This window comes from Triticum urartu, chromosome 4A (assembly GCF_056163025.1).
Source record: "Triticum urartu cultivar PI428250 chromosome 4A, HENAU_Tu73, whole genome shotgun sequence".
In the NCBI taxonomy this organism is placed as follows: Eukaryota; Viridiplantae; Streptophyta; class Magnoliopsida; order Poales; family Poaceae; genus Triticum; species Triticum urartu.
This window is the reverse complement of record NC_141876.1, coordinates 320558302-320584172: the sequence shown is the minus strand read 5'-3', so window position 1 is coordinate 320584172 and position 25871 is coordinate 320558302.

Sequence of the window (25871 nt, the reverse complement as noted above, 5' to 3'; positions counted from 1 at the left end):
CAGTGCACAATAGTTCCTGAGGCTCAGGTTGGGGCGGCCGACCAACCTAAGGATTGTGATCTCCTCGGAAACTATTTTGCACTTTGAATCTTCTGCATTGAATAGGCAATGCAATAGCCCCCGAGTCACTAGTCGGGTGGCAACACCAGATCGGGGGATTGATGTAACCTGCTAATGGATTTTAAGTGATAAGCACGGAGCCCAGTAGCCCCCGAGCATTAATTTGGGCAATGGTGGCTGACCTAAGTATCGATATCTAGATTAAATTGACTTTAATGACAATTCATGTGTAATGATTATATGTATCCAAGTACTTTACATCATGAATGCTCAGATCCGCATTGTACAAAACATTGTTGACTGGCCATCTTCAATCTTCTCGGCCAGTAGCCGAGGATTGTTTGTCGTACTTTATAAAGCCTTTATAAGGGCAAAGATTTATGACAAACAAGGCAATCCAGCCATATGGTTTTATAAACAAAGGTACACAGAGAGATATGTTATATTTTACTATTAACGTAAGAAACATCTTCTAGGAAAAATAGTTCCTTTATAAGTTCCTTTTACCAGGTTGTCATGCTGATCATGATCTTGAAACCTCGCCTCCAATCAAGGTGGGAGCAAAATATCAAGGATTTAGTTATAGAAAAGTTCCTGAACACTTCTTGCTAACCCCATCTATGTAGTTAGGTATCCTTGCAACAAAAAAACATTCATCTCTCTATACTATCTCTTTCTACGACACACAACCATCCACCCCCTAGCCAGTCGTGCTGTCGAGGTCTATCTAGCTCCCTCACACGCAAATAGATGTTGTCTCTATGTCCGTTCATCGCACACACTATAGCTCTCCCATATCCCCAACCTCGTAACCTTGTCGATCCAGACGTTACACACACCTCTCTCTCTCTCTCTAACACACACACAGACACGCACACACCCTCTCTCTCTCTCTCCCTTTCAGACACTCCTCTCTATAGAACACACACATTCTTTCCAACATGCATATGCCCCTCTCTCGTTAGGTATCGCTGCCCCTGATAACCCCTAAGTATAGGGGATCGCAACATTTTTTGAGGGTAGAGTGTTCAACCCAAATTTATTGATTCGGGAGCCAAAGAATATTCTCAAGTATTAGCATATGAGTTCTGAATTCAACCACACCCGAAAGACGTAATATCCGCAGCAAACTATTTAGTAGCAAAGTAATATGGAAGTAACAGTAATGGTGACAAAAGTAAAAGTAACGGTTCTGTAGGAATCGTACCAGTGGTAACTGAAAAGTAACGGAGCAAAGATCAATACGAAATGAGCTCACAGGCAATAGATCAATGATGGAGAATTATGTCCGATGGCATTCATCATGGAACGGTTATACAACAGGGTGACACAAAACTAGCTCTAGTTCATCAATATAATGTAGGCATGTATTCCGAATATAGTCATACGTGCTTATGGAAAAGAACTTGCATGACATCTTTTGTCCTACCCTCCCATGGCAGCGGGGTCCTGTTCGAAACTAAGGGATATTAAGGCCTCCTTTTAATAGAGTACCGGACCAAACCATTAGCACTTAGTGAATACATGAACTACTCAAACTACGGTCATCACCGGGAAGTGTCCCGACTATTGTCACTCTAGGGTTGCCGGATCATAACACAGAGTAGGTGACTATAACTTGCAATATCGGAGCAAGAACACAAATATATTCATGAAAACATAATAGGTTCATATCTGAAATCATGGCACTTGGGCCCTAGTGACAAGCATTAGGCATAGCAAAGTCATAGCAACATCAATCTTAGAACATAGTGGATACTAGGGATCAAACCCTAACAAAACTAACTTGATTATATGGCAAATCTCATCAATCCCATCACTGTCCAGCAAGCCTACGACGGGATTACTCATGCACGGCGGTGAGTATCATGAAATTGGTGATGGAGGATGGCTGATGATGATGGCGGCGATTTCCCATCTCTGGAGCCCAAAACGGACTCCAGATCGGCCATCCCGAGGAAGAACAGGGCTTGGTGGCGGCTCCGTATCGTAAAACGCAATGAATCATTCTCTCTGATTTTTTTCTCCCTAAACGTGAATATATGGAGTTGGAGTCGAGGTCGGTGGAGGTCCAGGGGGGCCCATAAGGTTAGAGGGTGAGCCCCCACTCTTGTGGCCAGGGTGTGTGCCCCCTTCAGTTGATTCTTTCGCCAATATTTTTATTAATTCCAAAAATTGTCTCCGTGAAGTTTCAGGTCATCCGAGAACTTCTATTTCAGAACAAAAATAACAGCATGGCAATTCTGCTGAAAAAAACATCCTCGGTCCAGGTTAGTTCCTATTCAAATCATGCAAGTTAGAGTACAAAACAAGGGCAAAAGAGTTTGGAAAAGTAGATACGATGGATGTGTATCAACTTCCTCAAGCTTAACCCATTGCTTGTCCTCAAGAAATTCTGTTGAAAAACTAAAATGATAAAGAAAAACTTTTACAAACTCTGTTTGATCTTGTTGCTGAAAATATGTAAAGCCGGCATTCAAGTTTTCAGCAAAAATGATAAACTAACGATATCCACAATAACATTTAGGTCTCACATTTACTCATATCAATGGCATAATCAACTAGCGAGCAATAATAATAAATCTCAGATGACAACACTATCTCAAAACAATCATGATATGTTAGAACAAAATGGTATCTCACTATCCCTTTCTAAGACCGGAAACATAAATGTAGAGCACCCCTAAAGATCAAAGACTGGCTAGACATCGTAATTCATGGTAAAAGAGACCCACTCACAGTCATACTCAATATAAATTAATAACAATGCATACAAATGACAGCACTGCTCTCTAACTGGTGCTTTTTATAAGAGGATGATGACTCATCAATAAAACTAAATAGATCGGCCCTTCGCAGAGGGAAGTAGGGATTTGCAGAGGTGACAGAGCTTGAGTTTTTAAATATAGAGGAATATTATTTTGAGCAGTATGCTTTCTTTGTCAACATAACAACCAAGAGATCTCGGTATCTTCCAAGCTACATACATTATAGGCTTATTATTTGAAGGCTTAGAGTTTGGCACATGCAAATTTACTTGGAACGGCAGGTAAATACCGCATATAGGAAGGTATGGTGGACTCATATGGAACAACTTTGGGGTTTATGGAAGTGGATGCACAAGCAGTATTCCCGCTTAGTAGAAGTGAAGGCTAGAAAAAGACTAGAAAGCGACCATCTAGAAAGCGACAACAGTCATAAACATGCATTGAGATTAACCAACATTGAATGCAAGCATGAGTAGGATATAAATCACCATGAACATAAATATCATGGAGGCTATGTTGATTTTGTTTCCACTACATGTGTGAACATGTGCCAAGTCAAGCCACTCAAATCATTCAAAGGAGGATACCTTCCTATCATACTACATCACAACCATTTGAATTTCCATGTTGACACGGAAGGTAAACCATTATAAACTCCTAGCTAATTAAGCATGGCATGAGTAACTGTAATCTCCAATTTGTCATTGCAAACATGTTTCATTCATAATAGGATAAATTAGGAATGATGACTAATCATATTTACAAAAACAAGAAAGGTCGAGTTCATACCAGCCTTTCCTCATCTAAACAAGAACGATGAACTGGGCTGTTAAACACTACAGTCAAATGGGCTTTCTCTTCCAAACCTCAGGGTGCAGCCATTTGCGTGCGAGCAAGGACCAGCTTACCGTTCATCCTTCCTTCATGGTGAGGGAAGGGCAAACCTATAGCTTTTTGTTTCATGTATTCGGTGCAAAACTCAACCACCTACTTCGCGGTATAACATTGTAGGATGCTTGCCTCTGGATAGTTTCGGTTCCGACAATAGCACATCAGTATTCCCATGAACCGCTCGAAGGGATACATGTTGCAAAGAAACACAGGACCACAATAATTTATCTCGTCGACAAGGTGCATAGTGAGATGGACCATGACATCAAAGAATGGTGGTGGGAAAACATCTCTAGGTTGGATAATATGCTTGCAATATCCTATTGCATATGACCCAACTCTTCAGGATCTACAAATTTCTGCCATAGTTGGTTGAAGAAATCATAAAGCTCAATGAGTGTGTTTCTTATATCTTTGTCCACCAAATTCCTAATGGCCATTGAGAGGATTTGTGTCAACATTAGGTGGCAATCGTGTGACTTCATGTATCCCAACTTCATTTTACCTGAGCTCACATCCACAAGACTACGGATGTTTGTGGAGTAGGAAAAGGGTGTCTTAACTGACAACAAGTAGGTAAAGAACTATGTTTCTTCTTTTGTATTGAAATTGTAACTCTGGCAAGCTTTGATGAATTTTTCATCATCTTCTGCTTCACTCTAGCGTTTTGATTGATCAACAAGCATATCGAGCCGTGCACCATCACCATCCTTTGTTTTACCTTTAATCTTTAGCAGAGTGCCAAGGACACTTTTACATACGTTCTTCTCTACGTGCATGATGTCGGATTCAGGGATCCGCAGACCCAAGGAAGGTTCCAACTATGGGGCATGTGTGAAGAACTTAACCTCCCCAGCCAGCCAGTTCATCGCCCCCACATCCTATCTCAATGAACAAGGAAGAAAATGGACACCGCAGTTTACCCAGGTTCAGGCTATCTTGCGGTGTAAGACCCTACTCCTGCTTTGGGGTGGATTAGCCTCACGAGGGGCTGAGGATGAACTAGTACAGAGGAAGAACAACCTCACGAGGTCTGCTCTGGTGAGGGGATGAGTTGAGGATTGGGTAGACCGACCCCTTCTATGGTGGTGGCTAACCTATATTTATAGTGGCCTTGGTCCTCTTCCCCCAAAGCATAGGGGGGATCCCATAGTGGCCAATTTGAAAGGGGACAAGTAGTACATCTTATCCTGACGAAAGGTGGTCTTCGCCTGCAAAGCTTCTGGTCTTGGCGTCATGGTGGGCTCGATGATGACATCCGTCCTGGAGGTCTTGGTCCTATTGCATGGGAATGGAAACCTTCGGCTGATACCCGGGGACCCCGCGCCTATTCTTGCCTCCTTAGCACCAAAGAGCAAACCTGCTGCTCTGCACCGACCAGGCCTTCGTCATCATGGCTTGCATCACCACAACCTCGGGAGCTGGGTACCTGCATAGAGATGTCTACTCCTCGGGAGCCAGTCTGCGGAGGCCTTGCCCCCCCTCTCGCGAGGCTAGGCCCCTCGCGTGTCTTGGAGGTGTTGTAGATGGGCAGTACCAGGCCATCGATGGAGCCACGCCATGAGGCACATGCATGCAATCCTGGGTACCCTGGTTCCCATAATGCTAACACATGACATCGATGAAGTGACGTACACATGGAATCTCCTAGTAAGGTAATTTCCAGAACACCGATTTCTTCTTAAACACTTGACCCTTAGGTGTTTGTTTCACCGCCAAAGTGTGCTTCTTCCCAAGCGCAACATTAATTTGTTTAGCCATGTTGTGGACCACCTCCCCATCATAGGGTGTAGGGCCCACATCTACCTCTGTCATGCCATCAAATTCAGATTTTATCTTTCGGTATGGGTGACTTCTCCGTAAGAACCTACGATGATGCAAATACACAATTTTGCATGAGTTGGGAAGAAATATGCTAGCTGTCCTATCCATGCATGTGATACACCCTACATCTCCCATTGTTTTCTACCATGATGTTTTGCCTAATGCGGGCATATCTTCAATGGTGTGCACCAGCATCGCATGTATATCGGAAATCTCCTTTTTGTAAGCATCATAACATTTTACAGCAGGCGCATCTATCCACACTGTCCGCAGTTCTTCTACCAGTCGTCGAAAGTAAATGTCGATGTCATTTCCAGGTTGCTTTGGGCCTTGGAAAATCATTGACATCATAATGCATTTTTTCTTCATACACGACCAAGGAGCTAGGTTAAATATGCATAGAAGCACGTGCCATGTGCTGTGATTGGTGCTCATACCGCCAAAAGTATTCATCCCGTCTACACTCACCGAGCCTTATACTTCCAGGATCATTGGCAAAGTCATGAAACTTGTTGTCGATTAACTCCCACTGAGCCCCATCTTTCGGGTGCCTGATATATTTATCTGCAGTTCGCTCATCATGATGCCACCGCAACCTCTTTGCATCTCTAGGGATTGCAAACAAACACCTCAACCTTGGAATTAAAGGCAAGTACCAAACAACCTTCAACGAGATTCCTGTCTTGATATTGTCGTCCAATTTGTACTTGTCCTTTGCTATCCTGCGCTTGTATCGTGCATGCTTGCATGTGGGACATGCACGCATATCTTTGGACTCACCATGGTACAATATACAATCATTCACACAAGTGTGTATCTTCTGTACTTCAAGTTCCAATGGGCAAATAATTTTCTTCGCTTCGTTCATGCTTCTGGGGAGCTTATTATCTTCCAGAAGAATTTCTTTGAAAAGACCTAACATCTATGTGAAGCCCTTGTTTGATAGACCTCTTGCCGCTTTAAATCTGAGAAGCGCTAGGGTGGCACTCAGCTTGGAATATTTGTTCTTGCAACCTATATACAATTATTTCTTAGAGTCTGCATCAATGGTCAGCAGATCCTTGTACCCAATCATATCATATTTTGGGCCCTTGAAATCTGCAATCATAATAGCAAAATGTGGCATATCAAGATCGTCGTCATCTGTCTCGACGTCTTGGTTTTTCCAGTGGGTGTTTTGGCTTTTCGGTGTTCCATTGGTAGATTGACGCCTCTACCCTGATATTAGATTCAACATCCATTTGAAACTAACCAGGGTTTGGCATCTCCCAGCCCTGGGTAAAATCATCCATGACCTGCTCTTCACCATGTATTTTCCAACGTGTATATCCATCCATGAATCCCCGAGAGACTAAGTGCCACTGGACATCTCCAACTTCACGTGACTCTGTATTGGCACAATGAGTACATGCACACATGATTTAATCCTCATCACCAATTCTCCTCTTTGTACTTTCAGCCAAATTCATGAACTCTGTCACGCCACTTATAAAATATGTGGTTCTCCGATTCTTCATCCATTGAGATTGTTCCATGTGCGCTACACGAATGGTAATTAAAAACAAAACAACAACATTAATACACAGATTAACTGATATGCAAAGATGCATCCATAAATCACAAGGTTTTATTTTCATAACTACTGAGGGTGCTCCATATTGGTATCAAGACGTGCAATGACAAAAATTAATGGCCAGTCAATTTACACGCAGAGTACTACACCACTACCCTTAGGAATTGAATACCTTAATTAAGCCACTCAAGAAAACAATACCTTAGTTAATTAGCCATGCGGTGACCTCCACCGAGCAGACATAGAAGCGCGATGAGGCGGCACGCCGAGACAGCAGGGTCAAGGAGAAAATCCTAGTGCGGCTTCTACCTGAAGTTCGACCTCCACTATACCGCCATCGACCGCGATGGATGTCCTCCAATCACGCCGCTGCCGACCTCGATGGTTGAGCTCCTCGTATCCCCCCCCCCCCGCAGACCGTGGATTGACCTCCTATGACGCCGCCATCGACCACTGACCGAGGATTGACCTCTTATCCGATAGCCGCTGCCTAGGCCGCCGCCGCCATCTCTACCTGCTGAGCGGCTCTTTTATTTTTTGACGGATATCTGCAGAGTAGCTGTTTAGACGATAGCACTGTAACACAATTATATGTACAGGTGTCACATCCCTTGAATTTGTTTGCGGATAATTGCATCAGTGAGCATCATGCATCCTGCTAATTTCAAGAAATTTGAAATTAGGATTATTCAAGCCTCAGAAATTATTTTAAAGGAAGGGCAAGGAACCCTAAAATCTCATTCAATGAACCCAAAATGACCTTCATCAATGTTTGCTAATTTTGTCAAGGTTTTGAGACCAAACCAAAAAATAGTGAACATTTTTGTGGAATATTTTGGTCACTGAATTTAAATCATTATTGTATTTGAGTTTGAATTTATATTCCTATATTTAGAATATAAATTCAAATGCTTCTGAAATGAATTACGTGCATTTGGCTAGGTCCATATCTGTATCATAAATTATTTCAGAAATTTTTGGCATTGTTTGACTTTTTCTAAACTCAAAATAGTGGCAGAAAAAATAAATAAAAACAAACAAAACAGAAAGAAAACAGGGAACAATAACCTCACCTGAAGCTCACCTGGCGGCCCAACACTGTTGGCCCATCCCATCTCTCTCCCTTGTCTTCTTCCAGCTCGCGCCAGAAGGACTCGAGCGCGCGTGGCCGACGCCCGCCGCCACGCGCGTGGCCACCTCTAGCCTGCTTGCTCGCCCTGGAAGGCTCTGGATGATGCCACACATCCCCTCAACCACCTCCCACCCCCCCTCGTCCTCACCCTCCCCTGGACCTCTCTCTTTCACCATCGAACGGACCCAGTGACACCTTCACCGCTGCCACCGACCTCCCCACGCCCATCCAGCTATGCCATGAGCTCCGCCTTGACCGCCGCGTCCTTTGCACCAATCAAGGGGCCGCCAGGGGCTCCGTGACGACAACCCTGAGCTCTTCTTCCTCCCTCAGATGCCGAGATCACCAGCGACCTCCTGCCATCACTAGCCCTTCCCTGACCTCACCGAAGCCACCGTTGCACTCACTGTGAGCTCCTCTTCCTTCTCCCCCTAGTCATATCGCAAGAGCTGCCCCCTAACCCCGCTAGCCATCACAGCCGTGAGCTCGGCTCCGCCGGCCATGTCGCCGTCATGGCCACAGACGCGTAAGCTCAAAACCGAGCGTGTCACCGTGCTCAGCACATCACCAAGAGGCCGTAGTACCCGGCCGTTCCCCTCGCCATGGCGCACATCACCATTCCCAAGCTCGCCCGAACTCCGACCACCGCAGGAGTGGACGCCGCCATCATTCTAGGCCACCTCCGGCTAAACCAATGGCACTGGTCGATGCGGCCGAGCCTCCTCATCAAGTAGATGGCCTCGGCCACCCTTTTGGTCGCCGGAGCACGAAACCCGCAGCTGCCCGCCGCGCTCGACCTCGCCGGCGGTGAACTGCCGATGGGTTTGACCCACTTTGATCCTGGCTGGACCCCACCTGAGTCCATGACATGTGGCGCCAGCCCCTGACTCAAATTAGTTTAGGTTTTAATTAGTGTTAATTACCATAGTTATGGGTTAATCACCTCGTTTACTAAACTCTGTGTCACTGACATGTGAGCCCAGGCCGTTAACTAACCAGGGTTAGGATTAAACTAATGGTAATTAACTCGGTTAGTTAGGTCAAGTCACTGAAATGTGGGCCCAGACCCTTAACTAACCTGGGTTATGATTAAATTAATCGTAATTAATTCGGTTACTTACATTAAGTCACTAACCGGTGGGCCCCGCTGGTCAGGTTTGACCTAGACTGGCTATTGTTGACTTGCTGATGTCACACCAATGTCACGCTGACGGAGTAACTATTTTTGGAATTTAAATAAATCTAAATAATTTATTTATTTTCAGAAATGTTCCTAAACTTCTAAAATAATAGAAAATAATCTATAGCTCAGAATGAAATAATATATATATATGAAAAAGTATTAGAAAAATCCAAAGAATCTATTTATGGCATTTTCATGCATGTTTGAACAACTTATACCTGCTGATCAGGTCAAACCAATGGAATGGCATATGAATAGTCACATATGGAGTTTGAATTTGAATCTTGTATACAAAACAACTCCATTTAATGTGTTGCTAGTGGCATTAGCTCGATCAACATCATATTTCCATGTAATTATCATGCATCATATTGTTGCATTGCATTGGTTGTGTTCCTTCTCTATTTGCCAGTTTTGTTCTCTCTTAGTGGACGTTGTTCCGACATTAAGATCGATGACACTGATGAAGAGCTAGCTATCTTTAGAAGTGCCAAGCAAGCAGCCCAATGTCCCAAACTGTGCGTCTGAAGATCAACGGTAACAGGAGACAAAGGGGACACGATGTTTACCCAAGTTTGGGCTCTCTTAATGGAGGTAAAACCCTATTTCCTGCTTGATTGACTTTGATGAATATAGGGGTTATAAGAGTTGATCTACCTCGAGATCATAATGGCTAAACCCTATATGTCTAGCCTATAAGAATTCTGATAGCCTCTATGGACTAAACCCCTCCGATTTATATAGGCACCGGAAGGGCCTAGGGTTGTACAGAGTCGGTTTATAGAGGAAGGAAACTATACATCTGGACGCCAATCCTGCCATCCACGCAAATGATAGTCCTATCCGGATACAGGGGAAGGCCTTCTACCTTGTATCTTCTCGGCCCATCAGTCCGACCCTTATCATACAGCCTAGACACCCGAGGACCCCTTAATCCAGGACTCCCTCAGTAGCCCCTGAACCAGTCCGACCCTTATCATTTGCTTGATTCAACGCGGTGCCACACTACGCTTATCTCAAGCTCAAGATGCCCAAACCGCATGACGTCATAACAGTTAATGGAAACATGGAACGCCCCCTCCGCACTGAGGAGCACACCGCTGCCTTAGCAGCAGAAGTACAGAGTGGCCTTTTCAAGCAGAACCGTAATTCGGTGGCCGAGCTCCCGGACACTGTCAAGAGAGTCCGGACTATTCTGCAGGAGGACAACTCGGCTCGTAAAGAGATCAACTAGCAATTCGGCCTCCCTCCCAGTCCTGACCAAGTGGTGGCAATTGTATCATGTGTACATAACTACGCACTCAAAATACCATGGGCATGGAGGGAGGCATAACTAGCTTGAGATCCACAATACGGCTCGACCGCCCCCGAACACACGTACATTCACTTTTTCTTCTTTCTCCTTTTCAGGTTTCTTTTCCACGGGCCTTCCCTGACGGCCTGATCATCGGTCCTTTTCGAAGGATAAATACACCAAGACGGCAAGAAGCATGGACGTACCGGGGATTTTTTAGGTGGTTTCTTTAACGATCCCTTTACCTGTTTTCAGGACCCACACGCAGCTCTCCCTTGGTTAAGGCATAATTAGATAGCCTTCTTCTTATTTCACTACGTGTATAAATGCGCTTTAACACACCAATGAAGTTATAATGGAAACAGTTTGCATCCCAAATTTTACGGCTCTAGCTTACTACCCTTTCTTCTTTTTTTGATAACTTTGTCAAACAGCACCCGTACACTTTGGTACGTTTCAATTAGCCAGGTGCTTCATAGCGCCCCACAATGCATATAGCGCCCCACAGGCAATTCTCCGAACACTTTTTACAGTATAGTTCGGCACCCCGAATTTAGCACTATATGCATTGGCTCTGAATCATGTCTTCGGTCAATAGTTGGGTTGCCAGGCTCATGTGCTTGCTACCTTACGTTCCGTTATATCGGCTAGGGTAGTAAAGGGAGAACTACTGCGATTGTGCCCTAGTTTACCCGTGTAAGTGCATCTAGTGCCACCCCTAGTTGGTTTTGGAGTATTGACGACAAACCTGGTTGAGGGAATAATGTGTTTGTGAGAATTGTAGGACAACACAGGTAGTAGTCCCCCATTGATTCGGTTTACCTATCGGAGATGACCCCTAAAAATGTATGAAGACATTGAAGGCAAAGGTGGTATGTGAAGACATTCACATTGAAGACTATGACAAGAGAAGACATTGGGTGAAGACTATGGAGCGCAAAGAGTTAGTTGTTTCATTGTTTCCTTTCTTCTTTGTTGAGTCATAGGAACCACCGTACTGTTAACTGGAGTCCCAGTGAACAAAGTCAGAGTGACTGAAGTGATGCTTAACCAAAATCATATGTCTTTGAGCGAAGACAATGAGATCAAATCTTATCCAGACCTGGATAAGTCAGCTTTACTTGTAGCCCAAGTAAAGTTGCCAGTTTTGTTTGAAATCTGACCGTTGGAACACGTGTCAGTTCCTTAGTGACCTAGGGTCATTTCGGAGAAATCAGGTCGGGTTGCCTAGTGGCTATAAATAGCCCACCCCCTACACCATAAATTGGTGGCTGCTCAGAGTTAGTGCACGGCTTTTGTCATTTAAGAGCAACCCACCTCGAAGCCTTTGAGAGAGAAATCCTTGCAAGGACAAAGCCCTAAACACCCAGAGCCAAAGAGTGTTAGGCATCACTGAAGTGTCCGATCTTTGTGATCTGAAGACTTGTTACACTTGAGGACTATGAATCCTCCAGCCGGTTAGGCGTCACGTTCTAAGCATCCAAGAGTCATTGTGGATCGCCGGTGAACAATGTCTGTGAAGGTTTGGAAGTCTACCGTGAAGACTTACCAGAGTGATTGAGCGAGGACTGGGTGTCCTTAGCTCAAGGGGAATAAGGTGAAGACACGGTCTTCTGAGTTAAATCTTAGCCTCCCTAACCAGACATAGAGTTGTCACAGCAACTGGAACTGGTCCAGCAAATCATTGTCTTCAACAAGCAACTGGTTCTATCCTTCCCATCTCTTTATTTACACTTGGTCCTTGTGAAGTCATTGCCTGTTTGCATTATCCACTTGTATTCACTGTGTGACTGTTTGTTCTGATTGGTTTCATACTTTCTTCCATCCTGATCCCTACTACCTAGCTGCTATTAGTCTTCGTGCTCTCACTTCATTGAATACTAGACTATGGCTTGTCTAGAGTAGTCTACCTTCCGCTGCATGGTTATAGCTTCATTTCTATCGTTTGTCTTTGAAACTCCCATGTTTTGAAGACTTTCATAAAAATCACCTATTCACCCCCCCTCTAGTCGATAACTAGCACTTTCAATTGGTATCAGAGCAAGGTAATCCCTTGTTCTGTGTGATTCGGTTTAACCACCTGGAGTTTTAGCTATGTCGGCTGCAGGGATAATCAAAGTCTCCGCTGCGTGCCCTATCTTCGATGGCACTGATTATTCCAAATGGAAGACTATGATGAGGAAGCGACTCCTTGCAATGGACAGTGAGCTTTGGGTGGTCACGGAGATTGGCCTCACCGACTTATGCAAGATGGCGGATGCCGAAGATATTCAAAAGTTCACTCTGCTGGATATCAAGGAAAAGGAGATTATATGCTCCTCTCTATCCAGAGATGAGTTCAGGCGCATCATGCATCTCTGCAATGCAAAGCTTATAGGGATCAGATTTCTGATGTTTATGAAGGTCATCGGACACGTCAGGATCCCTGGTTCCTCGACTTCAAGGAGTCTCTCAAAACAATGTCTCCCGAACCCGAGCCATCCTCTCCAACCTACTGCTTCATGGCACGTGGTGCCAAGGTAAACTCATGTGATGCCTACTTTCAAACTTCAAGTGAAGATGATTCTAATTGTGATTCCAAACCCAGCTACAAAACACTTGCTAAAATTGCAACTGAACAACATAAAGCTATGGAACATATTCAAAAATGGTTAGACAAAAGCGATGACCTGTTGGACGCGGAAATGACTCGATCTCAGTCCTTAATTGAAGACATAAAAAATCTTCATGTTAAGTATGAGGAACTTGAAAGTCGTCATGAAATGCTCTCAACATCTCATGAAATGCTTTCCTATGATTATCTTCAAAGGAAGAAAGAACTTGAGAAATTGAGAGCGGTTCATGAAGATCTTCAAAAGGAAAATGAGTCACTTCGCGCTCAACAGATCAATCCCGATCAGGAAGGATTTGAACCACCATGTCTAAAATGCCTTGAGCGTGATAACACTACTTCTGTTGCTGAATGTTCTACTGTTGCTACTATTGCAATATCTTCAACTGTTGATTTGGTAACTAACCCCTCTGCCGAGGATGCCACTGCTATTGCTGATGAAAATGCTAGGTTGAAGACATTGCTTGAAACAGGGATGTACAAAAGTCTCAAAGGGCATCAGACACTATGTGATGTCCTCAAAAGGCAGATTCTGAACCGAAACCCAAGGAAAGAGGGTGTTGGGCTCGAAAGGAAAATGAATGCTGATGGCTCTTACTGGAAGCCTAAGCAGTACCCCAAAACCACATGGGTTGTTGCAAAGGAACCTTCAGTGGATCCATCCACCCTATCTGGCTTCACTTGTGCTAATCCTATTGTCATTGATGAATCCTTTGATGCAAACTATAAACTGTTTAAGAATCAGAATGGTGAAGTGTTTGCCAAGTATATTGGTACTAACTGCAGGAATGGGCCACCTATGAAGAAAGTATGGGTGCCCAAAAGGTGTCTAGAGAATATTCCTGTGAATGTCGTCATGACACCACAAGGGAAGAATACAAACTCCAGACCACAGGCTTCATATGGTCCAAAGGCTTCATACAGACAAAGGACTCACCTAAGTCGCACTAGCACAAACGTTTTGCAGGGAAATCATACCCAGGCCTATGAATATGAGTGTGTTTCATCGAACCGCCATGTTCATAAGACCAAGAACTACTCTACTTATTCCTATGAGTATTATTCACCTCCTGCAAAACTATTTGCCAGGGCTTCAAAGCCAAAGTTCTCAGATGCTGCACTTAGACTCATTGCTTCGAAACCACCCTGGAAGATGTGGGTGGCTAAGAAAGCTTAACTCTCTTTTGCAGGGAAAGGTCTCCAGCCGAAAATCAAATGCGTCTGAAGCTATTGCTGGGGACCTAAAACATCTTGTAGGGTGCAAGATCAAATGCCCAAATGGTCTTATTATTTATTTTTCTCCTGAGTTGCTTGCTATTTGTCCTATCAGTCCTAACCTCTATCCAAGCTTTCATAATCCACTTGCTCATCAAATGTTTATGCTTCACAATGCTCTTCATGAAGCCTATCCCCCTAACTGCACTGTAGGATATGACACTAGCTGCTTCAGAATGGATTATTGATCGTGGATGTACTAATCACATGACTGGCGAACGAAGTCTTCTCATGGACTCATCCTTACGTTCATCTGACAAAAGTCACATCACATTTGCTGATACTGGTAAAAGGAAGGTATTGGGTCTGGGTAGAGTTGCAATCTCAAAGGATCATCGCATGGATAAAGTGAAACTTGTTGAATCCCTTGGTTTCAACTTAATGTCTGTCTCAATGCTTTGCGATTTGAACATGTTTGTGATATTTGGAAAATATTGTTTCCTTGTTCTAATGGAATCTGACAAGTCTCTAGTCTTTGAAGGGTATCGGAAAGATGATTTGTACATGGTAGATTTCTCAGCAGGACCACAGCTTTCCGTACGTCTTCTTGGAAAAGCTTCAGAGTGCTAGCTTTGGCATCGGAGGTTAGGGCATGCTGGCATCAGGAACATGCATACTCTTGCAAAGAAGAAGCACGTCATAGGCATCGAGGGCGTCAAGTTCAAGAAGGATCACTTATATGGTGCCTGGGAAGCTGGAAAGATGACGAGGGCCAAGCATCTCTCGAAGACAATCTTGACAACGACTCAACCCTTCGAACTGCTACACATGGACCTCTTCGGCCCTACTCACTTCTCTACCCTTACTACTACTGCTTGTCTCTATGGCTTCGTCATTGTTGATGATTATTCAAGATATACATGGGTACACATAATCCTCTACAAGACTGAAGTGCAGGATGTCTTCAGACGCTTCGCCAATCGAGCCATGAACTACTATGGCATCAAGATCAAGCACATCAGAAGTGACAATGGCACTAAATTTAAGAACACCGGCCTCGACAATTATCTTGATACACTGGGCATCACTCATGAGTTCTCGGCTCCGTACACGCCGCAGCAGAATGGCATCATGGAACGCAAGAACAGAACACTCATTGAGATGGCTCGGACGATGCTCGATGAATACAAGACACCAAGAATGTTCTGGCCTGAAGCTATTGATACTGCATGCCATGTCATCAACCGAGTTTATCTTCACAAGCTTCTGAAGAAAACATCCTATGCACTCCTCACTGGTAAGAAGCCAAATGTCAGCTACTTCAGAGTATTTGGTGCTAGGTGCTGGATCAAGGATCCACATCACACTTGAAAATTTGCACCGAAAGCACATGAAGGTTTTATGCTTGGTTATGGCAAGGATTCGCACTCCCACAGATTCTTCAACTTCTTTCACTATAAAGTGGTTGAAACTGTGGATGTGCGATTCGATGAGACTAACAGCTCGCAAAGAGAGCACCTACCAAATGTGCTAGATGAAATTCCACCAGGTGAATCCATCAAGCTTATGGGAACTGGAGAAATCATACCGTCTGAAGTACAGCCTGAAGAGGAACTTATCATTTCTGCACCTAATCAACCTGAAGACAATGCTCAGCATGAAGACAATCCTTCAAACGATGACAATGATCAGCAAGAGCAAAATCTTCGTCCAGTTATCCCCGTGTTGCAAATGAAGTACATATTGAGAATATAATTGATAGCATCAGTGCACCTGGTCCACTCACTCGTTCAAGGGCAACACAACTAGCAAATTTCTGTGGTCACTTTGCATTCGTCTCAATATCTGAACCCAAGAAAGTTGATGAAGCCTTCATGGAACCTAAATGTATTCAAGCTATGCAAGAAGAGCTTCAACAATTCGAGCTGAATAATGTATGGGAACTGGTTAAGCATCCTGATCCTTGTAAACACATTATCATAGGCACTAAATGGATATATCGCAACAAGCAAGATGAGCATGGTCAAGTTGTCAGAAACAAGGCTCGTCTCGTTGCTCAAGGATACACTCAAGTTGAAGGAATTGACTTCGATGAAACATTTGCTCCTGTGGCTAGGCTTGAAGCTATACGCATACTGCTAGCCTATGCAAATCATCATAACATCCTTTTGTATCAAATGGATGTGAAGAGTGCCTTTCTCAATGGCAAGATTGAAGAAGAAGTGTATGTTGCACACCTGCCTAGTTTTGAAGATCCAAAACATCCTGACATGGTTTACAAGCTCAACAAGGCACTGTATGGCCTCAAACAAGCCCCTCATGCTTGGTATGACACACTCAAATACTTCCTAAAGAGCAAAGGCTTCAAACTTAGTTCCCTGGATCCCACACTCTTCACGAAGACATATGATGGTGAACTGTTTGTGTGCCAAATATATGTGTGTCGGTGTCAAAACCGGTGGATCTCTGGTAGGGGGTCCCGAACAGTGTGTCTAAGGCGGATGGTAACAAGAGGTAGGGGACACGTTGTTTTACCCAGGTTAGGGACGTCTAGGCGGAGGTAAAACCCTACGTCTTGCTTGGTTATTCTTGATAATATGAGTAGTACAAGAGTTGATCTACAACGAGTTCAGAGAGGCTAAACCCTAGAAGCTAGCCTATGGTATGATTGTATGTTGTCCTACGGACTAAAACCCTCCGGTTTATATAGACACCGGAGGGGGCTAGGGTTACAGAGAGTCGGTTACAGGGAAGGAGATCTACATATCCGTATTGCCAAGCTTGCCTTCCACGCCAAGGAGAGTCCCATCCAGACACGGGACGAAGTCTTCAATCTTGTATCTCCATAGTCCAACAGTCCGGCCAAAGGATATAATCCGGCTGTCCGGATACCCCCTAATCCAGGACTCCCTCAGTAGCCCCTGAACCAGGCTTCAATGACGATGAGTCCGGCGCGCAGATTGTCTTCGGCATTGCAAGGCGGTATCCTCCTCCGAATACTTCATAGAAGATTTTGAACACGAGGATCGTGTCCGGCTCTGCAAAATAAGTTCCATATACCACCGTAGAGGGAATAATATTTACACAAGTCTAATCTGCTGACGTTCCCCGTATTGTGACATCACACCAAAGCCAGGTCTTTATTCGAATCGTTTTTCATAATCCATCTCAGCGTGTTTCGTGAGGCGGTTTCCTTGGCACGTCTTGTCGAAGCAGAGATCGTGTCCCCTTATTACGGGATTCCCATTAATACGGACATGGGTAACCCAACCGCGCCATCAATTACGGCACTTGGGGGATAAGCAAGTTTTACCAGGCTGGTGGGGGCGCATAGTTTTATACGCCCTTATAAAGGGATAAGGTCTCACCTTTTTCTACCCACGCCTTCTTCCTCCTTGCCCATCCATTCTCGCGCACTCGAGCTCCAGCAACCAAGTCCACATCCTTTTCCTCAACTCTCTCCAAACATGTCCGGAGCGGGAGGCAAGTGGATGGCCTCCTCTGTCACGGAGGGACACATAAAAAAACTACGTGGAGCCGGATACTTAGCCGCGGATATCGCGCACCGGGTGCCAGCCGCGGGGCAGATCGTCCCTGCCCCGGAACCTCACGAAAGGGTGGTTTTCCTCCCCCACTTCGTCCGTGGACTAGGGTTTCCCCTCCATCCATTCGTCCGCAGCCTTATGTTCTATTATGGGCTAGACTTTCATGATCTGGCTCCGAATTTCATCCTCAACATCTCGGCGTTCATCGTCGTGTGCGAGACTTTCCTCCGCATCCGGCCCCACTTCAGCCTATGGCTGAAGAACTTCAATATCAAGCCGAAGGTAGTAGGCGGCCAACAAGCGGAATGCGGCGGACCCATGGTGGGCAAAATGCCCAATGTTACATGGCTCGAGGGCTCCTTCATGGAGACCATAAAGGGGTGGCAATCGGGGTGGTTCTACGTCATCGAGCCGCACCACACCAACTGGGTGGCGGCCCCCGAGTTTCGATCCGGAATCCCCACGCGGCTCACTTCCTGGAAGGAGAAGCGCCTGTCTTGGGGCTCATCGGTGGAGCTGGACGGACTCCAGAAGTGTATCCGGAACATGACAAGCAAGAAACTTAAGCTTGTCAACATAGTCCAGGTCATGCTCTTCCGCCGGATCCTCCCGTGTCAACAACGGGCTTTCAACTTACGGGAGTTCGACCCGGCCCAGCACCAGACTTTGCGCGAGCTCTTCGACACGACACATAAGGACGTCTGGAAGGTGCTGTTCAAAGGCGCCGAGGTCCCCCCTTATCTTACCGAGGACCGTGGGTTAAGCATGAAGCGCCCCGCGAATCCGGTAAGCTCTGTACATCGGGTAGGGTATTTACTTCCCATAGCTTAACCATGTGCGGGGTCTGAGCTCCCATGCCTTCGACAGGACTGGGTGGAGACATCGGAGTAGATTAACTGTCCGGCCCCTCTTCCCGAAGACCCTGCAGACGCTCTCCTAATGGAGATGCGGACTCCGGCTCCTTATTAGGTGCCGGAGAAGACCAAGAAGAAGGTCGCGGGAACCCGAAAGAGCTCCCGGCGCTAGGTGGTATCGGACACATCGTCCGATAACTCCAAGACGCACTCCTCCCGTGAAAACGAGGAGAAGGAAGATGAAGATTCTCCCCCTCCAGCCGGGGGAGACAAGAAAAGGAAGGCTGCCCCAACCGGGGAGGCCGAAGGGTCCAAGAAGGGAAGGACTCTCCTTCCGGAGTGCTCCACCACCGCCGCCGACGGCGAAGACGAGTGGCTGCTCAGGGTCAAGCCCCTGGCGAAGTCGTAAGTATTCGGATACCAGAGTAACTCATAGGATACTTTTGTTGCACCGCTTCTCCTAAAGTCGAATATGATTATGCAGTCCGCCCCAAGCCCGTATCGACGTATCCTCGTCGGACGGTTCCTTGGACTCGTCAGACATGAATAGTGATACACTTCCAACCGCCTCCTCTCCTTGCCCTACAGACAATGCCGAGGTATTGTCTCAAGGGGCACTGAGCCGTGGGGAGATAGTCCCGGAGGTGCCTCAAGGCGACATTCTGGGAGCGCTTCGCGGCGCGCTTCCATCAACAAAGAGCACCGCGCTATTATGAGTGCGGTGATCAAGAAGGTTCAGTCCACCAAGAGCGGACTGACTGAAGCCTGTGCCAGCCTTCTAACAGGCTTTGAGGTAAGTGTTTAAAATATAGGAAAAATATTACCGCATAGACAGTAGCCCCTGATGCTCTGTTTGGTGTTCACAAAGAAAAGCCGAATAGAGGATCAAATAATATCTGTAGGAGTCTAATATAAGTATGTCTGTATGCGTATGCAGGCTTCACTGCTGACCTCTGCTGCACTGACTGCGGAGTTCGCCGCACTAAAGAAGAACCTCAAGCGGTCTGAGAAAGAGCTCGGCCTTGCCAAGAGGCAGCTCGAGGAGAACAAACGTAAGTAATACCTTGTCTATATAAAAAAGAAAATGTGGTTGCGAAATGACAGGATCATCATGAAATGTGCCAGGGGCCACAACCGAAGTGGTGACCCTGAAGCAAGCGTTGTCCGAGACCGAAAACAAAGTGGCCAAGGAGCGCACCGAGCGGGAGAAACAAGAGGCACGGGTGGGCGAGGTGCAGCAAGAGCTCCAGGCTCTCGTGAAGAAACACGAGACTTTGGAGCTTGACTCGAAGACGCGAGAGTCCGAGCATGCTGCGGCCCTCCAGAGCACAAAGCATGCCAAGGCTGAAGCCCAAAAGGCCCTCCAGGAAATTGAGGTGATGAGGAAGATAGAGGCGGGTAAGGCATTCAATATGCAAAGCAAGCATGTTAAAGTAAATTACTTGTTACTTACCCGAGTCCGGATCTCTCCAAGAGCATTCGAAGATTTGCCCCGCAGCGTGTCGGATGCCGCGAAATATTACCAGGCCGAGGAGGGAATCTCGATGGAGAAGTTGTTCTGGTCTCAGTATACTGGGACCGAACACCCGATGCCTATGAGCGACCAGCTGAAGCAATTGGTTGAGCTGCACAAGGTGGCTGAACAGGCCATGAGGGGCCTTATAGTCCGGATGTGGCCTGGCGAATCCCTTCCCAACAGCTACTTTGGCCTGGTGAGGCGGCTTGTGGACGCCTGCCCCCGGCTAGAAGTCATCAAGCGGTCCGTCTGCATTGAAGGTGCCCACCAGGCTTTTGCCCGTGAGAAGGTGCACTGGGCCAAGATGGACGCCGAGAAGCTGGTGAAGGAGGGGCCGCCGCCGGGCAAGGAGCATCGCCACCCCGAAATGTATTATGAGGGTGTCCTGAAGGGTGCCCGTCTTGTGGCAGACGAGTGTGCGATGGATGTAATTTTTGAACGAACTTGCTCGTGTGATCCTGTATTATGAAAACTTGTTCATATGCTTGTTTGAATTTAAAATATTACCTTCTATGCGGCTGTTTATTAAATCTAAGAGATGGCCAGTCGTCGGCTTCTGCCCCCATACCTTAAGTGCTGGGGTGTTCGGGATAAATTTGAGCACTCTTTTTCCCATTGTTGGGTCCTTCGAGGGAGGTGCTCAGCACAATGAACAAGGCAATCAGACTATAATGCTTTATCACTCTCACTTAGCCATAGAAGTCTATAATTTTAAATTTTGGCGAAGCCCCTAGTATTCTGAAGGCCGAATTCGGGGCGCTATACACGCCTTAAGCCGGACAAAGCCGACTCCTCGCTCTAAGCGGCATAAGTCTTTTGGGACTCGAGACCTCTCGAATAGCGACCAACTCTTGCCTTATCATGACAGTCAGTCTTAGCTTTCTCTAGTGAGGTGCTTGCCTAGATGAACCGGGGCACAATCGTAGTAGTTCTCCTAGTGCTACCTTAGCCGATATAGCGGAACGTAAGGTACCAAAACATGGGAGCCGGGCAAACCCAACAATTGACTCAAGACATGATTCGGAGCTGATGCATATAATGCTATAAGTTCGGGGTGCCGCACTGTTGAAAGTGTTCGGGCTTCTCACGCCGTATTATGGGGTACGCTTAAGCCCCTGGCATATTGGCCGTACCAAAGTGTACGGGTGCTGAATGTTGTGAATGAACATATATATATATATAAGAAGAAGAAGAAGAAGAATAGAGAATGTGGTAATAGTCTAGTGCTATGCATTGTTTATTCAAAAAGGTGCGTCGAAGCAGAATGATACAAGTAGTGCGATAAGAAAAAAGTAGGACTATTTGACATGTCCGCTCCAAGGGCAACCTGAGGAATGGTATTTGAAGCAAGTATTTCACTCGTTATCAGAGACCACCTGGGAGTTCCGTGGTGCGATGTCGCTTTCTGCCTCCTTGGTTGTTGCATCGTGTGTCCGGCAATCGTACTGCCGGACGGGGTTTCCAGAGATTAAAGTCCTGAAAGAGAGAAAAATAACAAAGCGGGAAGCCCCTAGTGCGGTTGAGTCGCGTCTTGGGGCGTGCCATAGTCATGCCCCCATCCCCACCTGTGCCCATGGTATTTTTAATGCCTAATTATGTATGCGTGGCACGGATTTTGCCGTTTGGCTGGGACTGGGGTGGGGGCCGCATTGCTATGCGAGCTCGCAACGTGCCAGGTGGTCTTGTTGGCGATTACTTCGGGCGAGCTTGAAGGTGTCCGGGTCTTTAATCGCCGAACTAGTGGATTGCCTTAGGAGGCTGCTTTGCGCTTCTGCTGCGAGGGCCGCAATGTGCTCCTCCGTGCGGAGAGAGCGCTCGGTGTTTCCATTGACTGTAATTACCCCGCCCCCCTGAGGTCCTGGCATCTTAAGCTTGAGATATGCATAGTGCAGTACCACGTTGAATCTCGCAAATGCGGTTCGCCCGAGCAGTTCATGATAGCCACTGTGGAGCGGGACTATATCAAAGATTAAATCCTCGCTTCGGAAGTTATCCGGGGATCCGAAGACCACTTCCAGTGTGACTGAGCCTGTGCAATGGGCCTCTACACCTGGTATGATGCCTTTGAAGGTCGTTTTTGTGGGTTTGATCCTTGAGGGGTCTATACCCATTTTGCGCACTGTGTCCTGATAAAGCAGGTTCAGGCTGCTGCCGCTGTCCATAAGGACTCGAGTGAGGTGAAATCCGTCGATGATTGGGTCTAGGACCAGTGCAGCGAATCCGCCATGACGGATACTAGTGGGATGGTCCCTGCGATCGAAGGTGATCGGACAGGAGGACCATGGGTTGAACTTTGGGGCGACTGGCTCCGACGCATATGCATCCCTTAACACACGCTTTCCTCCATGTTGGGGATATGGGTTGCATATATCATGTTCACCGTCTGCACTTGTGGGGGGAACCTCTTCTGTCCTCCGATGTTCGGCTGCCGGGGCTCTTCCTCGTCATCGCTATGTAGCCCCTTATCTTTCTTTTCGGCGTTTAACTTGTCGGCCTGCTTGAACACCCAACATTCCCTGTTGGTGTGGTTGGCTGGCTTGTCGGGGGTGCCATGTATTTGGCACGAGCGATCGAGTATACGGTCCAAACTGGACGGGCCCGGAGTGCTTCTTTTGAATGGCTTTTTCCACTGACCGGGTTTAGAGCCTCTGAATCCGGCATTGACTGCCGTATCCTCGGTATTGTCGCTATTGACGCATCGCTTATGTTTGTTGCGACGTGACCTGCCATTGCTATCCTTGGTATCTGAAGTACCATGGTTCTTTGATATGTTATTGCTGCGAGCCAGCCAGCTGTCTTCTCCCGTGCAAAAGCGGGTCATGAGTGTCGTGAGGGCTGCCATAGATTTCGGCTTTTCCTGGACAAGGTGCCGGGCGAGCCACTCGTCGCGGATGTTGTGCTTAAAAGCTACTAGGGCCTCTGCATCCGGACAGTCGACGATTTGATTTTTCTTTGTCAGGAACCGTGTCCAGAATTGCCTGGCCGATTCCTCTGGCTGCTGAATTATGTGCCTCAAGTCATCAGCATCTGGTGGTCGCACATAAGTGCCATGGAAGTTGTCGAGGAATTCGGCTTCCAAATCTTCCCAACAACCAATGGATTCTGCTGGCAGGTTGTTGAGCCAATGCCGAGATGGTCCTTTGAGCTTGAGTGGGAGGTATTTGATGGCATGTAGATCGTCACCGCGGGCCATTTGGATGTGTAGGAGGAAGTCTTTGATCCATACCGCAGGATCTGTTGTGCCGTCGTATGATTCGATATTTACGGGTTTGAAACTCTCTGGGATTTGGTGACCATTACTTCGTTTGTGAAGCATATGGGGTGTGCGGCGCCTCTGTAGTGGGCTATGTCGCGACGCAGCTCGAATGAGCCTTGTCCGTTGTGTTCGGCCTGACCGGATTTACTTTTACTGTATCCGGCGTGATGGTTATCGTCTCGCGTAGTGGCGCGCCCTCGTGATCTTTAGATCGATCTTGCGTGTTTTGCTTTGTCCTCCAATACATCTCGCAGGTCTAGCGTGTTTCCCCGTGCCTTGTCATTTTTATTTGAGTGGCGTCGGGGTGCGGGCTGAGTTTTTTGCTGAAATGCCTCTTTGTCGCGGCCACGAGGTGGCCGATCAGCCGCGTCATATGATGGAGATGTAGGTTTTAATGCTTCCTCCTCTAGTCGGGGTAGCAACCTGCGCTTTGGGTAACTCTTGGAGGGGCGTTCGAGTTCATATTCCTCGGCCGCAAGGACTTCAGTCCATCTGTCAGCTAGCAAATCTTGATCAACTTGAAGCTGCTGCTGCTTTTTCTTAAGGCTATTTGTCGTGGCTATAAGGCGGCGCTTGAAGCGCTCTTGCTCGGCAGGATCCTCCAGCACGACAAATTCGTCATCGTCGAGGCTTGCCTCATCTTCGGAGGGAGGCATGTAATTATCATCCTCTGCCTCTCCATCTGCCGCTCTCTCGGGAGGGCTGGATTCTCCATCCTCCTGCTCCAAATCTTGCTGGAGGGGATTGTTGTCGTCTTCGGCACTATCCGGAGTGCTATTATCTCCCGTGCTGGTGTCACCGCTTTTTCTTTGGCAAGACTTAGAGCGGCGCCGCTGATGTCGGCGCTTGGGTTGCTTCTTGGAGGGGTCATCCTCCGCTGTCCCGTCGCCATTGCCTTCTTTGGGTGTGTCCACAATGTATATATCATATGATGAGTTGGTTGTCCAGTGCCTTGTGGGCAGTGGTTCCTCTTCATCTCCCGCATTGTCGTCCATACCGTCGATGTCTTCGGAGTCGAAGTCAAGCATGTCGGTCAAATAGTCGACAGTGGCTACTAAGTGGGTGGTGGGTGGGCGGCGAATTTCTTCGTCATCTGCATCCCAATCCTGCCGAACATAGTTCGGCCAGGACTCTCCTAACAGGGAGAGAGACCTTAATGAGTTCAGCATGTCGCCGAAGGGCGAGTGCCGAAAGATATCCGCGGAGGTGAACTCCAGGATCGGCGCCCAATTGGATTTGATAGGCACGGGCGCAGGCGGTTCGGAGTCTGTGGCTAGGGAAGAATCTGGCAATTTGGCATCATGGCTCTCGTGAAGGGTAAGGTCATTACTCGGCTCGATCGCCGCTGAGAATGCGGCCTCCGTGGCGGGGTCTATCCCCCCGTCCGTGGATGGCGCAATCGGCTCCGAATTGAGGGTTGGAGCAGTTGCCGATGCGATCTCCTGCACACTGTCCGACGGTAGAGCTAAATCATGCTCATCGTGACCGTGCGGCGTACACGGCAGGGGCTCGAATCCGTCGAATATCAAGTCTCCGCGGATGTCGGCCGTGTAATTTAAGCTTCCAAACCTGACCTGGTGGCCAGGGGCGTAACTCTCGATCTGCTCCAGATGGCCAAGCGAGTTGGCCCGCAGTGCGAAACCGCCGAATACAAAGATCTGTCCGGGGAGAAAAGTCTCACCCTGGACTGCATCGCTATCGATGATCGAAGGAGCCATCAATCCTAATGATGACGACACAGAGGAACTCTCAATGAAAACACCAATGTCGGTGTCAAAACCGGCGGATCTCGGGTAGGGGGTCCCGAACTGTGCGTCTAAGGTGGATGGTAACAGGAGGCAGGGGACACGATGTTTTACCTAGGTTCGGGCCCTCTTGATGGAGGTAAAACCCTACGTCCTGCTTGATTATTCTTGATAATATGAGTAGTACAAGAGTTGATCTACCACGAGATCAGAGAGGCTAAACCCTAGAAGCTAGCCTATGGTATGATTGTATGTTGTCCTACGGACTAAAACCCTCCGGTTTATATAGACACCGGAGGGGGCTAGTGTTACACAGAGTCGGTTAAGTGGAAGGAGATCTACATATCCGTATTGCCAAGCTTGCCTTCCACGCCAAGGAGAGTCCCATCCGAACACGGGACGAA